We start from the raw sequence: 17573 nt of genomic DNA, 5'->3' as shown, positions 1-17573 counted from the left end.
TACTGTTTATATGTCAGAATATATGCCAGAAGATTTGAATTTTTAAAATAACCTACCTACTTAGCTGACATAGTATATTGTAAGAACTTTCCTGAGTTTTCCAGTAAATTTTAATGGCAAATATAATTTCAGTAATCCTAAAAATTAGTAATAAGATCTTTCTCATAACGATTTAAAAGCTATTGAGCATGTGATAACATGAACATTGTGTGAATGTCAGGAAAGAATTATTAATCAGAAACCTGTGGGGTTTATGTTTTACCAATTGTTGAGTTTATAATAAGAGACTTTGTATTATCATTTAAAAGAAACTGGGAATATAGCAAAATGAGCATTCTGTGAATTTGAGAAAAGAAATAATGAGAAATCTGGTTTTCTAATTTAATTTGTAGTGAGATGTATTAGGTTTTAGAAAACCTAACCTGAATAGTTTAGTTATCTATCTGCTTCTTTAATCATTTCATCTTTGTTGGATAAATACGAAATCCCAGAACATAGCCTCATAAAGGTGAAGTTTCCAGAGCATCACTTAAAACAGTGAATATAAGAGAGATTCAAATGAAAGAAATCCAAAGCCCTGTTTGGGATGATAACTAGAATTGAAGTGCTAGTGTTAGAAATACTGGTACCTCCTTAAATAGGAGTTAAATACTAAGATAATTAAAACCTTTGAGACTTTCATCCTATTTACAAAAATATCTTTGGGAAATAATAAAGTTAACTTTGTAACTAGATAACAATATAAAAGAAAATAGGCCAGGCGCAATGGCTCATGCCTGTAATCCCAGCTCTTTGGGTGGTTGAGGCGGGTGGATCACCTGAAGTCAAGAGTTCGAGACCAGCCTGACCAATATGGTGAAATCCCATCTCTACTAAAAATACAAAAATTAGCCAGGCATGGTGGCAGACACCTGTAATTCCAGCTACTCAAGAAGCTGAGGCAGGGGAATTGCTTGAACCCAGGAGCTGAAGGTTGCAGTGAGCCAAGATCATGCCATTGTACTCCAGCCTGGGTGACAGAGTGAGACTCCATCTCAAAAAAAAAAAAAGAAAGAAAAAAAGAAAAGAATATCAAAAGACTAAAAGAACACAGCAATTATTAATTTAAGTAGTAGGATTCTATTCAGTAAAAGAATGTTGAAATGATATCAAATAATTCTTCTTATATTGCTTATTAGTGAAAAGGTATCTTTATTTTGCATATATTTATCTCTTTGGATATTTTATTTTATACATATTGAAATATTATTTTCATATTCATGTCAGGTACACCTTATTTCTGTTTTTATTAAATTGTATGTATTATTCAATCTGCGATTTGCTCCCTGCAAATATTTGAAACAATGTAAAGCAGATGGGGTTTGAGTAAGGAAAGGTACGGACTTAGGGAACTCTCATTGTGAGGAATTTCTCGTTGTGCTTCTCTCTGTTAATAGTTTCCTTAAAATTAATTTCTTCATTGCATTAAAGCTTAGATGTTAGCAGTTGTCTCCCTTAAGGAATTCTTCAGGAGATTCTTCCCATGGAGAGATACTGGTACCTCTCCTGTCTTTCAGAAATGCTTTTAGGTGTCTGTCTTTCCCAAAAGCTTAATGGAAACCTTCCTTCCTCTTCACCAGCTCCGATTGATAAGAGGTACAAATGCATCTAGTCTCTAAGCTTTACCATACATCAGTGTTATCTGGGATACTTCCTTGCTATAAACTTTTAGTGGCTCACTGGATAAGAAGGTTCAAACATCTTTGAATGGCACACAGACTGCAGGTTCCGAAGTGTTTTCCAGAAACGGCTGCTTTCACAGCATCATCTTTTCCATGTCGTCATAACTCTATGATTCCTATGTTCTAGGCACTAGAGCATATTGTGCTGTTTTCTTCAGCCCTCTGCCATCTTTAGTGCACAAGCACTATGTTTTTCATGTTTGCATGCCCAGTATCAATTGCACAACAACTACCTGATACAAGGGGGCAAGTAATATTTGTTGTTTAAAAACTGGGGAAAATAGAAGCAGTTGCTTTTTACAGTGCTAATTGAATAGATAAGTGAAAAATTGTAGAATAGGTATTTAAATAAGGATAGAAAGTGAGAGGAAAGGGTGGAGCAAATTGGCAAAATAGAAGGCTCTACCAATGGTACCCCCTGCAAGGTCACCAATTTAACAACTATCTACACATAAAAACACCTCTATAAGAACAAAAAATCAAGTGAGCACTTAAAGAATCTAGTTTAACTTTGTATCACTGAAAGAGACATTGAAGAGGTAGGAAAAAAAAATCTTGAGTCAACAATGCCATCCTTCACTGATCCTCTGGGAGCAGATGCGGTACAGAGAGTGCTTTTGTATGTTGGGGAGAGGGAGAGCACAGCAATTGTAAGGCATTGAGCCCTGAGCTGCCCTATTATAACAGAAAATATAACTGGACCAAACTCAGCTGACACTCACTGTATTAATCCATTCTCACTACTATAAAGAACTACCTAATACTGGACAATTTATCAAGTAAAGGGGTTTAATTGACTTACATTTTTTGTAGCTGGAGAGGCCTCAGGAAACTTACAATCATGGTGGAAAATGAAGGGGAAGCAAGGTACATTTTACATGGTGTCAGGAGGTGGTGGGGGGACTGCCACTTATTTTTAAACCATCAGATCTCATGAGAACTCACTATCATGAGAATAGCACGTGGGACAAACCATCCCCATGATCCAATCACCTCCCAGGGAGGGATCCCTAGACACATAGGGATTACAATTCAAGATGAGAATTGAGTGAGGACACAGAGCTAAACCATATAACCCATTTGTGGAGAGAGCATGTAAACCAGCCCTAGCCAAAGACTTATTGATTCTAGCACTCAGAAGTTGGTAGAATCAACTGCAAACTTTTCCATTACTGGCTAAAGTGCTTTGTGGCACAAAATAAACTTGAAAGACAGTCTAGGCCAAAAGGACTGTAACTGCTAGGCAAGTCCTAGTGCTCAACTGGGCCCAGAGACAGTGGACTTGGGGACACACAACCTTCTGGAACACAAGCTGGAGTGGCTAAAGGAGTGGTGGTATCACCCCTTCCCTAACCCCAGGCTCAATGGCTCGTGGCTCCAAAAGATACCCCTTCCCTCTGATTTAGGAGAGGAAAGGGAAGAATGGAGAGGACTTTGTATTGCATATAGGATATCAGCTCAGTCACAATAGGATAGGACACCAGTCAGAATAGGGAACCCACTGCCTTGAAGGAAAGGATCCAGTTCTGGCAGCATTCATCACCAGCTAACTGAGAGAACCTTAGCCCTAAATAAACACCACTGATATCCAGGTACTACATCAAAGGCCTTTTGAGCCTCTGAAACTTGCTGGCTTCAGGTAAGACTCATCAAATTCCCAGCTGTGGTGGCTACAGGGGAGCATTTTTTTTTGTGAGGGAAAAGTAAAGGGAAACTTGTCTATCCCCAGGTCCAAGTGGCACAGGACAGAGAGAGGGGTTGTTTGGGCCAAAAAAGGGAAGAGAATAAGAGTCTCTGCTTGGTAATCCAGAGAATTCTTCCAGTTCTTATCGAAGACCATGAAGGTAGTACCTCTATGAGTCTGGAAGAACCAGAATGTTCCTGGGCTTGGGTGTTTCCTAAAACAGTTACAGCTTAGATCACAACGCATCAGCCTTTTTAAAATCTGGAAACCCTTCCCAAGAAGGATGGGTACAAACAAGCCCAGACTGAGAAGACTACAATAAAAACCCAACTCTTCAATGCCCATACACAGACAAACATCTGTAAATATCAGGACCCTCTAGGAAAATATGACTTCACCAAATAAACTAAATAAGAAACCAGGGGGACCAGTCATGCAGAAACATACATATGTGACCTTTCAGAGAGCTCGGAATAGCTGTTTGAGGAAACTCAAATAAATCCAAGGAACACAGAGGAGTTAAGAATTCTGTCAGAGAAATTTAACAAATAGACTGAAATAATGAAAAAGTGTAAGAAGAAATTCAGGAGCTGAGAAATGAAGTTGGCATACTGAAGAATGCCTCAGGATATTTTAATAGCAGAATTGGTCATGCAGAAGGAAGAACTAGTGCACTTGAAGACAGGCTATTTGAAAATATAGTCAGAGGAGAAAAAAAAATAAGAAGAAACCATGACATATACCTATGGTATCTGGAAAATAGTCCCAAATGGGCAAATCTAAGAGTTACTGGCTTTAAACAGGAGATAGAGAAAGATACAGCAGTTTATTCAAAGGGGTAATGACAGAATTTCCCAACCTAGAGAAAGATATCAATATCCAAATATGAGAAGGTTATAGAACACCAAGCAGATTTAACCCAAAGAAGACTATCTCAAGGCATTTAATTCACAAACTCCAAAAGGTCAAAAATGAGGAAAGTTTATATCCTAAAAGCAGCAAGAGAAAAGAAACAAATAACATGCAATGGAGCTCCAATACATCTGGCAGCAGACTTCATTGGAAACTTTACAGGCCAGCAAAGAGTGACATGACATATTTAAAGTGATGAAGCAAAATAAAACAAAACAAACAACTTTTACCCTAGATTAGTATATCTGGCAAAAATATTCTTCAAATATGAAACAATACTTTCCCAAACAAACAAAAGCTGAGGAATTTCATTAACATCAGAACTATCCTATAAAACATGCTAAAGGATGTCCTTCAATAAAAAAGAGAGGGATGTTAGTGAGCAATAAGAATCTGAAGGTACAAAACTTACCAGTAATAATAAGTACTCAGAAAAACACAGAGTATTGTAACATTGTAAGTGTGGTGTGTAAACTACTCTTATTTCAACTATAAAGACTAAATAATGAACCAATAAAAAATAATAACTACATGACTTTTTAAGACATAGTCTAATAAGATGTAAGTAGAAACAACAAAAAGTTTAAAAGCAGGGGATGAACTTAAGGTGTAGATTATATTAGTTTTATTTTTTCTTGTATATTTGTTAGTGTTAAATTATTATTAGTTTTAAATAATGGGGTATAAAATACTACTTGCTTTGGGAGAGAGAGGCAGGCTGATCACTTGAGGTCAGGAGTTCAAGACCAGCCTGGCCAACATGGTGAAACTCCATCTCTACTAAAAATACCAAAATTACCCCGGAATGGTGGTGGGTACCTGGAATCCCATCTACTTGGGAGGTTGAGGCAGGAGACTCGCTTGAATCTGGGAGGTGGAGGTTGCAGTGAGTCAAGATTGTGCCACTGCATTCTAGCCTGGATAACAGAGTGAGACTCTGTCTATAAATAAATAAATAAAAAGTACTTTTAAGCTTCATGGTTACCTCAAACCAAAAAAAAAAAAAAAAAAATGGACACACAAAAAAATACATAACAAGAAACTAAATTATATCACAGAGGAAATTACTTTCACTAAAAGGAAGAGAGAAAGAATTAAAGAAGGATGAAAAGACCACAAAACAACCAAAAAATATACAAAAATAGCAGGAGTAAGTCCTTACTTATCAATAATAACATTAAATATGAATGGACTAAACTCTTTAATCAAATGACAGAGTGGCTAAATGGATAAAAAAAAATAAAAAACAAGACCTAGTGATCTCTTGACTACAAGAAATACATTCAATCTATAAAGACACACATAGATTGAAAATAAAAGGATGAAAAAAGACATCCCACGCCAATAGAAACCAAAAAAGCACAAGGATAGTTATACTGATAATAGACAAAATAGATTTCAAGACAAAAACTATGAAAAGAGACAGAAAAGATCACTATATAATGATAAAGGGTTCAATTCAGCAATCATATATGACAATTTTAAATATATGCACCCAATACTGGAGTACTCAGATATGAAAAGCAAATATTACTCAAGCTAAAGAGAGAAATAGGTATCAACGTAATAATAGCTTGAGAATCCAACACCTCAATTGTCAAAAGTTTGAAATAATGTCAGACACTTTCTCTGACTACGATGGAATAAAATTAGAAATCAATAACGAGGAAATTTGAAAACTATTTATATACATGGAAATTAAACAGTATGCTTTTGAATGTCCAGTTGGTGATTGAGAACATTAAGAAGGAAATTGAAAAATGTCTTGAAACAAATGATATGGCAGTACAACATACCAAAGTCTATGGGATACAGAAAAAGCAGTACTAAGAGAAGTTTTTAGCTTAAAGTGCCAACATCACAAAAGAAGAAAAACTGTAAACACTATACCAATACATCTTAAAGAACTAGAAAAACAAGAACAAGCCAAACCCAAAATTAGTAGAAGAAAGGAAATAATAAAGATCAGAGTAAAAATACATGAAAATTGAAATGAAAACAATACAAAAAATAAAAGAAACAAAAATATTTTTTGAGAAGTGAAACAAAATTGACAAACCTTTAGCCAACCTAGCTAAGAATACAGAAAGAAGATACTAATAAATAAAATCATAGGTGAAAAATGAGGCATTACAACCAATACCTAGAAATTCAAAGGATCATTTGTTGCTACTATGAGCAACTATATGCTAGTAAAGTAAATCTATAAGAAATGCACAAAGTCCCAAATACATACAAACTATAGAAATTGGACCATGAAGAAAACCAAAACCTGAACAGACCAATAATGAGTAACTAGATTAAAGCCTAAAAAGTTTCCCAGTACAGAAAATCCTGTGACTTGATGACTTCACAGCTGAATTATACCAAACACTTAAAGAAGATTGAATACTAAACTATTCTGAAAAATAGAGGAGGAAGGAGTACTTCCAAACTAATTCTATGAGGCCAGTGTTACCCTAATCCGGACAAACATATATCAAGAAAAGAAAACTATAGGCCAATATCTTTGATGAATATTGATTCAAAAATCCTCAACAAAATACTACTAAACTGAATTCAACAATACGTTAGAAAGATCATTCATCATGACTAAATGGGATTTATCCTTGGGATGCAAGGATGGTTCAAAATATGCCAATAAACCAATGTGATATATTACATCAACAGAATGAAGGACAAAAACCATATAATCATTTTAATTTATGCAAATACTTACAAAAAAGTATTTGGTAAAATTCAACATTTTTTTAAATTTTATTTTTTTTTATTGCATTTTAGGTTTTGGGGTACATGTGAAGAACATGCAAGATTGTGGCATAGGTACACACATGGCAGCGTGATTTGCTGCCTTCCTCCCCATCACCTACTTCTGGCATTTCTCCCCAAGCTAACTCTCCCCAACACCCCACCCCCTGCTGTCCCTCCCCTATTTCCCCCCAACAGACCCCAGTGTGTAGTGCTCCCCTCCCTGTGTCCATGTGTTCTCATTGTTCAATACCCACCTATGAATGAGAATATGTGGTGTTTGATTTTCTGCTCTTGTGTCAGTTTGCTGAGAATGATGGTTTCCAGGTTCATCCATGTCCCTACAAAGGACACGAACTCATCATTTTTGATGGCTGCATAATATTCCATGGTGTATATGTGCCACATTTTCCCTGTCCAGTTTATCATCTATGGGCATTTGGGTTGGTTCCAGGTCTTTGCTATTGTAAACTGTGCTGCAATGAACATTCGTGTACATGTGTCCTTATAGTAGAACGATTTATAATCCTTTGGATATATACCCAGTAATGGGATTACTGGGTACAATGGAATTTCTATTTCTAGGTCCTTGAGGAATCGCCACACTGTCTTCTACAATGGTTGAACTAATTTACACTCCCACCAACAATGTAAAAGTGTTCCTATTTCTCTACATCCTCTCTAGCATCTGTTGTCTCCAGAATTTTTAATGATAGCCATTCTAACTGGTGTGAGATGGTATCTCAATGTCGTTTTGATTTGCATTTCTCTGATGACCAGTGATGATAAGCATTTTTTCATATGTTTGTTGGCCTCATGTATGTCTTCTTTTGTAAAGTGTCTGTTCATATCCTTTGCCCACTTTTGAATGGGCTTGTTTTTTTCTTGTAAAGCTGTTTTAGCTCTTTGTAAATTCTGGATATCAGCCCTTTGTCAGACGGGTAAACTGCAAAATTTTTTTCCCATTCTCTTGGTTGCTGATTCACTCTAATGACTATTTCTTTTGCCGTGCAGAAGCTGTGGAGTTTGATTAGATCCCATTTGTCTATTTTGGCTTTTGTTGCCAATGCTTTTGGTGTTTTAGTCATGAAGTCCTTGCCTACGCCTATGTCCTGAATCGTTTGCCTAGATTTTCTTCTAGGGACATTTTTTCATGTTAAAGATGCTCAAAAAACTGGGGATAGAAGGAACATAACTTGAAATAGAAAAGCATATATGACAAATTTATAGCTACTATCATACTGAATGAGTAAAAACTGAAATACTTTTGTCTAAGGTCTGGAAGATGGCAAGGATGGCCACTTTCATCATTGTTATTCAACATAGTACTGGAAGTCCTGGCTAGAGACATAAGAGAAAAATACATAAAGGGCATCCAAACTAGACAGGAAGCAGTTAAATTATTCTTATTTAAGATGAAATAATCTTATATTTCAAGAAAACTAAAGACTTCACCAAAAACTACTAGAACTCATAAACAAATTCAGTAAATTGCAGGATACAAAATCAGCATACAAAAAACAATGACATTTCTATATGCCAACAGTGAACAATCTGAACAAGAAATAAAAAATAGTCCCATTTACTATAGCCACAAATAAAATTAAGTACCAACGAATCAACTTAACCAAAAAAGTGAAAGATATCTATAATTAACACTATAAAACACTGATGAAATAAAATGAAGAAATGAAAAAATTAAAAGGTAGTTCATGCTCATGGATTGGAAGAATTTATGTTGGTATGTCCATACTCCTCAAACCTACAGATTCAATGAAATCTCTATGAAAATAACAAAGACATTCTTTACAGAAATAGAAAAAAAAACTTCCCTAAACTTTATATGAAACCACAAAAGACTCAGAAAAGCCAAAGCAATTCCAAGCACAGGAAATTGGATGAATAACATTACTGACTTCAAATATACTACAGAGTTATAGTAACCAAAATAGCAAGATACTGGCATTAAAACAGGTACATTGACCAAAGCAACAGAATAGAGAACCCATAAACAAATTCAAACACCTACAGTGAACTAAAGGTGCCAACAACATACAGTGGGGAAAAGACACTCTGTTCAATAAATGGTGCTGGGAAAATTGCATACTCATATGTGGAAAAGCAAAACTAGACCCATATTTCTCATCACATACAAAAATCAAATCAAAATGGATTTTAGACTTAAATCTAAGACCTCATATCATGAAACTACTGAAAGAAAACATTGGAACAACTCTCTGGGACATTGGTCTGGGCAAAAGTGTCTTGACATATATCCTACAAGCACAGGCAACCAAAGCAAAAGTAGAAAAATATGATAATCTTAAGTTTAAAAGTTTCTGCATAGCAAAGGAAACAATTAACAAGGTAAATAGACTACTCACAGAATGGGAGAAAATATTTGCAAACTGCCTATCTAACAAGGGATTAATAACCAAGACATATAAGGAGCTCAAACAACTCTATAGGAAAAAAAATCTAGTAATCCAATTTAAAAAAAAGGGCAAACCATCTAAATAGACTTTCTCAAAAGAAGACATACAAATGGCAGACAGGCATCCAAAAAGGTGCTTAACATCATTGATAATTAGAGAGGTGAAAATGAAAACTACAATGAGATATTATCTCACCCCAATTAAAATGGCTCATATACAAAAGACAGGCAATAACAAATGCTGATGAGGATGTGGAGAAAACTGTTGGTTGGAATGTAAATTAGTACAGCCACTATGGAGAATAGTTTGGAGGTTCCTCAAGAAACTGGAAGTCAAGCTACCATGTGATCCAGTAATCTCACTGCTGGATATATACCCAAAAGAAAGGAAATCAGTATTTCAAAGAGATATCTGCACTACCACGTTTGTTGCACAATAGTCAAAATTTGGGAGCAACCTAAGTGTCCACTAACAAATGAATGCATAAAGAAAATGCCATACTTATATACAATAGAGTACTCTTCAACCATAAAATAGAATGAAATCCTCTTATTTGCAACAACATGGATAGAACTGGAGGACAGTTTGCTTAGTGAATTAAATCAGGCACAGAAAGACAAACATCGCATGTTCTCATTTATGTGTTGATTTAATATTCAAAACAATTGAACTTATGGAGCTAGAGAGTAGAAGCATGGTTACCAGAGGCTGGAATGGTTAGTGGGGGTTTGGGTGGGGGAGGTGGGGATGGTTAATGGGTACCAAAAAAATAGGAGAATGAATAAGACCTAGTATTTGATAACACAACAGAGTGATTATACTCAATTTAGTTGTACATTTTAAAGTAACTAGAAGAGTATCATTGGATTGTTTGTAACACAAAGGATAAATGCTTGAGGGGATGGATACCCCATTTTACATGATGTGATTATTACACATTGTATACCTATATCAAAACATCTCATATACCCCATAAATATATGTATACTTATTGTGTACCCACAGAAATCAAAATTAAAAATTTAAAAAACAAAACAAAAAAAGATGGAAAGTGAAATGAAACCTGTCTTCTTAGAATACTTTGTTTTTTATTTGTGAAATTTAATAAGTAATCTGATACTTAAGAAAGTGTTGAACTCTAAGAAGTATCAGATTCTAGAAAAATTAAGAACTTACTCTGTAAGCTTTTCTTCATTTTCTACCTCAGAAATATAGCATATTAATACATTTCTTTACTGACTTTTAACAGCACACAATTCCAGTCCTGCCTTTAAGTAAATATTTGCTATTCAAAAAGGCCTGAGATAGCACCACTCTTTCAAAAGACTGCATGTTATTTTTCCTTTTCCTTTAAAGGAAAGTGGCTGCATGGAAGAGGTACATTAGTTCTGAATGAGGCAGGAGCAAGAGTGAGATTCTTTTACTAAATCAACAGTCACTTACTTCATGGAAGCTCTGTTTTTTTAGGGCTAAAGGAATGTCCTTATGTGTACAGTGAAGAAGCTAGAATATATTATCACCAAGGTCACTTTAAAATCGAGTATTCCATAATTCTATGCCAAAAAAAAATTCTTAGATTGGGAATTACAACCACTCTGTATTCTGGAAGATTGACTTGCAAATATGTGGGCAGTCCATGTATCCTTTATTTCACTTTTATTTGCATTTCTTCTTAGCTCTCCATCTAAAGAAGAAACAAGTTCCATCTATCTTCCATCACCTTTATTACTTGTTCCATATTCCTGATGAAAGGTTTGAGATGAGTAGAGAAAGAACAGTCAATAAAATGCAATTTGGAGATTTATTTCTGGATTCACTTTTTCATATTGTTTGTGTCCCTTATTATTAGAATGGATCAATAATAATAAGGCATATTGATTGAAGCTTCTATTTTACTGATTAAATAAGTGACATTTCTTTTGTGTTTCCACCTGTAATAATAATCATAGAAAAATAATTCCAAATTGGGGTTCAGATTAGTTACAAATCATTGAACTAAACAGGAACATACCACTTAGTACACTTGTCCATTTGTTAAACAAATAAATTGTTTTACTTCAACAGCAGATATACCAGTTCTTGTAAGAAGACAATATGTAGCTTTGAGTACAATTACTTAGCCATTAATACAATCTTACTATTGATTCTCTACAATTTTTTAAATCTTATAAGCCATCTCAGTCTATTTTCATAGTCATTGGCCCATATGTTTTAACTTATGTTTAGTCACTTTTAAGAATATATTTCACTAATGACTTGTTAATCTATAGTTTCTTCTCAGTGGCAATAAATACTCTCTTCATTTTTAATTTATCCCAAACTAAAGCATCTTCATGCTTCTTTTTTTTTTTTAATTGTACTTTAGATTCTGGGGTACATGTGCAGATCATGCAAGATTGTTGCATAGGTACCTTCGTGGTTCTTATGTGGCCCTGTCTCACTGGCTCAGGTTGGCTTTGATCACCCTTGCAGAGGATGATTGTGTGCTGAGGCAAGTCCTGCCTGTGACTAACCCCATTCAAGGGAAGGCTCTGCTTTTACTACCTGCTTCTTTAGAGGGTTCATGTCTTTAACCAGAAGTAATGTTTTAAAACAATTCAGAAAAAATAAAGCACAAGTCAAACACAGTTAATAATGTTCCTTTATGACTGTTATTCATAATGGGATACTTAGAGAAAATTAGAGGACCTGCTTCTCATAAGAACAAACCTCAAATCATCAATAACTCTTTGGAAATTAGAAGACTGAAAAATTTCTGCGCCAAAAATATGCTTGCTTGTATTTTCTAAAAGTCACATGCAATCTTGTGGGCCTCTGTACTGATAACAGTTATAGTACAAGATCAATAATAAGATAAAGAAATAAAGAAGATATACAATTTGGAAACTCTAAACTATCTTCAGAATTCTTAAAGTTTGCTTTTACAGTAAACCAAATCCAAACATAGGAAATAAGTAAAATAAATGTTTGAAAAGAAAACGTAACTTCTAGGAATGTCCCCCCACCCCCACCAATTCCGCCAACCCCACCAATTCCCCCACCCCCCCCAATTCCCCCCACCCCCACCAATTCCCCAGAGGTCAGCCTTTAATTTTGTTAATCTTGATACCTTAGGTAGCAAAACACAAAGAAGTATACATCAATTATGTTCAAGTCTCTCCTAACAAACCTAATGAACATTTTTCTTGTTGATTTAACTTGAGTTTCCAGTAGCAGTTAACACTGTTGACCAAAGTTACTGTCCCGATTCCATTTTTTTTTGTGTTCTTTGCTTCCATGAGCCATCTTTTCCTGGTTTTCCTCTAACTTCCATAGTGTTTCCTTCTCAATATTCTTTGTAGTTTCTTCAATCTGTGACCTATAAAATAAAGTTCCTAATTGATCAAATTTTGATTCTTAGACTCTATTTTTTGATAAATATTCCCTCTGCATGTTATATCATTAATTCTTATGATATATTCCAAATGTGGTTTCCCTTTAAACCTCATTTTTTTCAGTGCTCTTCTACTTAGGAAGTGCATCATCATCAGTCCAGTTTAAAAACCACAAACATAAAAGTCTCCTTAAACCTTCTTACATCCTTGCTCTACAAATTCAATTCATACTAATATATATCAGTTTTACTTACTAAATATTGCTCACTTCTCTTCATGTCTCTCCAGGTCTCACACTTTAGTCCATCGCTTTTTCTTTTGCCTAAACTACTATAATAGCCTCCTTATTGGTCCTCCACCGTAAGTTCTTGCACACCTCCTACTATCTCAAATTCATAGTCTGGGAGGTTTTTGTTTTGTTTTGTTTTTGTTTTTGGAGGCAGAGTTTCACTCTTGTTACCCAGGCTAGAGTGCAGTGGTGTGATCTGGGCTCACTGCAACCTCCATGCCCCCTTCCCCCACCCAAGGGATTTTCCTGCCTCAGTCTCCCAAGTAGCTGGGATTACAGGTGCCTGCCACCACCCCAGGCTAATTTTTATTTTTATTTTTAATAGAGATAGGGTTTTTCCATGTTGGTAGGCTGGTCTGGAACTCCTGATCTCAGGCTTCCCAAAGTGTTAGGATTACAGGCCTGAGCCACCACACCTGGCCTAGGAGGTTCTTTTGAAAAGAAAGATCTTCACATGTAATTCTACTCCAGCACTTCTGTGGATTCCAACATGAGCCATATAGCCCTGCAGAGACTGTCTCTTCTCTTTCTCTCCAGTTTAATCTTACTTTTCTACATCTCTATGTATTCTAAGCACATTGGTCGGCTTAGTTCCTGGACCATGCCATGCAGTTTACTACCGGGAACTTTGCATGTGCTCCTCTAGCTAACTGAAGCACTTTTCCAGTTCCCCTTTATTCTCACTGTTTTTGCCTAGTTACTTCTAATTCCTCTTCTAAATTTTAATTCTAGAATCTCTTCCTCAGTGAATCCTTCCCTGATCTTCCACAACTCTGTGTATATCTCTTTGTAAAACTAATCATATTCTAATTTGACATTTATATGTGTGACATTTCTCAAATTAATGACTGCCTTTCATTACTACTGTATAGTCAATAAGGGCAAAGATACCATCTACAGTTTTGCATTGGCTAACAATGGGGAAATGTTCTGAGAAATGCATTGTTAAGCAAATGCATCATTGTGCAAACATCACTACATGCAAAAATCACTCAGTGTACTTATCCAAACCTAGGCTAGGAGTGTAACCTGCTGCACACCAAGGCCTGGTATAATCTGTTGCTCCTAGACCACAAACCTGTATAGAACATTATTCTACTGAATAGTGTAGACAGTAATAACACAAGGGGAAGTACTTGTGTATCTGAATATATCTAAACACAGAAAACACAACAACAATGTAATATAAAATATTTTTAAAAGGTGCATCCATGTGCAGCTCTCTTATAGTCTTTTGGGACCTCTGTTGTATATGAAGTCTGTCATTGACCAAAATATTCTTATGCAGTACATGGCTCTATTTGGTTCTCTGTTTTATCTCCAGGACCAGGGACACTATAAGACACATGTATGCTCAATAAATATTTTGTTGGGTGAATAGGAAGTGAAATAATTGTATACATTAAGTTTCCCACCCAGTTTCAAGTGACCCACTTATTAGAGTTCTAGTTGCCACTGGCACAGGCACAGCCCCTTTTTGAGGAGGCAGTGGGACTACTGGCTGAAGCAGAAACAGCAAGGCAAAGAAGGGAAGTACCGGAAAGGAAAGAATCAAATGAATAGAAACAAGATGAATTCTGTCACATAGCTTAGAAACTAGCTCCCAAAACGAACTAAAGAAGAATTTTCTAAAGTATTTTAAATAAATTATGACATCATTTGTAGAAAGCATCTTTGAGAAACATTGTTTTAAGTATGTTATTGCTATATTTGTTTTAAAACTTTTGTCTGATATTTAACAGGACGTTGTTAAGAAATGGTTACTAAAAAGAGGCAAAGGTGAGAAAGAGCATGGTTCTTATACTTTATTTAATTCCCACGATAGAAACACTTTGGTTTGTCTCTTACATTATGAATGTCATTAAGCATCTCCATTAATGAGTCTGTTCAGGTTTGGTCAAGTTAAAACTTTGAGACCTTTTGACATTATGAATTAACAATATGTTGAAAAATTCAGCACAATCAAATTTCAGTCAATACTCTAGAAGTGTATTAAGAAAACTTTTATCAGATTGTCTTTACATAAATCATGATGTTCATGCATTTTGCATGATTGATGGGGATGTTAGTCATTACGCAGTATTTCTTTGTCCTTTCTTACAGCATAATGTAACATTTATCTGAGCACATGGAAATGTTGCATTTCCTCCCTTGCAGCTAGGTGTAGTCAAACGACTAAGTGGTGCCCAAAGGCATGGCACGTCAGTGGAAGCAATATGTGCAAATTTATGAGCACGTCCTTAAAAGACAGGTAGAGTCATGCTCTCTCCCTCACTGACTTTTTCTTTTGACTGGCTTGAATTTCAACAAGGAAGTGATGGATGAAACTTCTTGTACCATAAAGATAACATATAAAAGTGAAATGAGACAGAAAGGGCGTGGAGTTCTAAATCCAGGGCTTCTTTCTTGATTAAGCCACTATCATTTGGGTCTCTGTGTTGCAATAGCAAAATCTATATTCTAACTAATGTAAAAGCCATGTGTTAGTTAATTTAAGAATTTAGAAATAATAAATAGAGTATGTGTTTTGTCAGTGGAAAAGCCAGTTTGGAGGGTCAGGCCTCCTGGTTACTAGACTTACATGCTCTTCTTAAATCATGATTACATGTCATGAATTTTTATATCCCAGAGTTCACATAATAGTATTTAGAGAAAATTGAATTAATTTCTGCTGGAAATTTTACATATCTACATTTATAATTTTACATTTAAACTTGTAAAACATTCTGTCAGTTAATTGTTATTAAGATTCATAGCTAATGAATGCCGGAGCAGTCATTTAAATGCAGGCTTCTTGAATCTCAAAACATATTTTCTTTATGTTATAATACTACTTCCAAGTATTTAAAAAGATTCTGTGGCTATATGAAGACCTAATCAATAACACATATAAAATCATTTGCATTGTTTTATGTTTGTTTTTGTATTTTTAGTCACAGATATTGCAATTCAAATAAATGATTCATTCAAAACAGAAAATTAAGTTGATAAAAGAAAATATATTTTTTAGATTTATACACTTAAATTATTATTTTAAATTAACTGCTTTGGGTTGAGCACTTACAAAGTTTAAAAAAAAAAGTCTTTGCATAACCCTAGAAAATACTAGCTTTGCTCTTTTGCCTATCATTTCCTTTACAAGTTACAGTAAGAATTTTTTTAAAGATATGTAAACTATCAAATTTCACTTTAAATGACGGTTTTGGCTGTTTCATAACACACATTTAAGAACAGTGGAACAAACGAGGTGAGCTTTCTTTTACTAGTGGAACTTAAACAAGCACAGCAATTTGTTATAAGAAAAGCAAGGCTGTTTTCAGCTCAACCATTGACTTTCCTTTTAGATACTTGAAAGTAAAGAGCAAAAATGCTACAATTATAAAATGGGTTTGTCTCCCTATGAAAATTTCACAATTATCCTATTGTGTCTTTTGTAAATTAAGGTGCTTTATTATTATTGTCTTTTTCTACTGCATTTTTTAAAATTACATTAATATTCTGTGACTGGACTTAGAGGCTTCTTAGATGATAGCATCAATGCTTAAAAGCCCTCTTCTTGGCCTACCTCCATTTATGGAAGCTTGAAAGACCAGATTTCAACATTTCTAACTAACCTTGCAGTTAGACATGTCATGTGAGAGGGTTTTCAACAAGACACAAGGGGCCGTCTTTGGAACTTTTGATTTTCTGATTAAACAAAAATAATAGTTATGGTTGTCTGTAGCCCACTCTCCCAGCACCGCCACTTCCCACACACATCACTTTCCTTGCTCTTTCTGGCTAAACATCAATATACTGTTGGGAACTGCAGTGGTCACCTTGAAGCCATGGAAACATAATTTATTCTTTACCTAAATACTATTTCAGATTTTATTATTCTCTGCATGATTAGAATGTAGGATTAAATTTAGTATGTTTGGAATGTAAAGATGTAAGTTAGAATCCTTATTCTGCCACTTACTAACTCTACAAATTTGGGTGTCACTGAATTTTTTGTACCATGATCATCACCTCTATAAAAGTAGACATTTAGAAAAATCTACTTTGCATGATGTGATAAAAGTTAGAGATAGATTATATAGACAGCCTGGCATATTAGCAGTGCTCCATATATGGTAGTTATTACTACTAGTTAAACTGTCTGAATATGCTTATTGCATACTTATGCCTATAAGATATATCCTTTCCCAGCACTCCAATGATCTGAAATACTTCCCAACTACTTACATTAAGCGATACTGTCCTAAAATGCTTTCAAAGACAGCCTCTCAATGCCACTGTGATCAGTGTTCGCACCCCTCATCAAAGAGAGGAGCAAAATTCAACTTCAAATGGGGTGCTTCTATGTAAATATCTATATATTTCAAGGAATTAAGTTTTGTGTAACAAATATTTGAGGGGATTGTTAGT

The 17573-nt window shown here is 35.0% G+C and overlaps 1 protein-coding gene and 1 long non-coding RNA gene across 5 annotated transcripts in view; both read left to right on the top strand.

Moving 5' to 3' along the window:
• BANK1 (B cell scaffold protein with ankyrin repeats 1) overlaps positions 1-17573 on the top strand; it is a 307020-nt gene that overhangs the window by 75869 nt on the left and 213578 nt on the right. The window lies entirely within an intron of this gene.
• Positions 9811-11003, top strand: LOC116538934. The gene is made up of 2 exons (XR_004263853.1): positions 9811-10220; positions 10274-11003. It is a non-coding gene; the product is annotated as an uncharacterized LOC116538934 (long non-coding RNA).

The sequence above is a fragment of the Sapajus apella genome, unplaced genomic scaffold, assembly GCF_009761245.1.
Source record: "Sapajus apella isolate SASKATOON/1434 unplaced genomic scaffold, GSC_monkey_1.0 scaffold124, whole genome shotgun sequence".
Taxonomy (NCBI): domain Eukaryota; kingdom Metazoa; phylum Chordata; class Mammalia; order Primates; family Cebidae; genus Sapajus; species Sapajus apella.
Note: the sequence above shows the minus strand (reverse complement) of the source record. Positions and strands in the feature narration are given on the sequence as shown.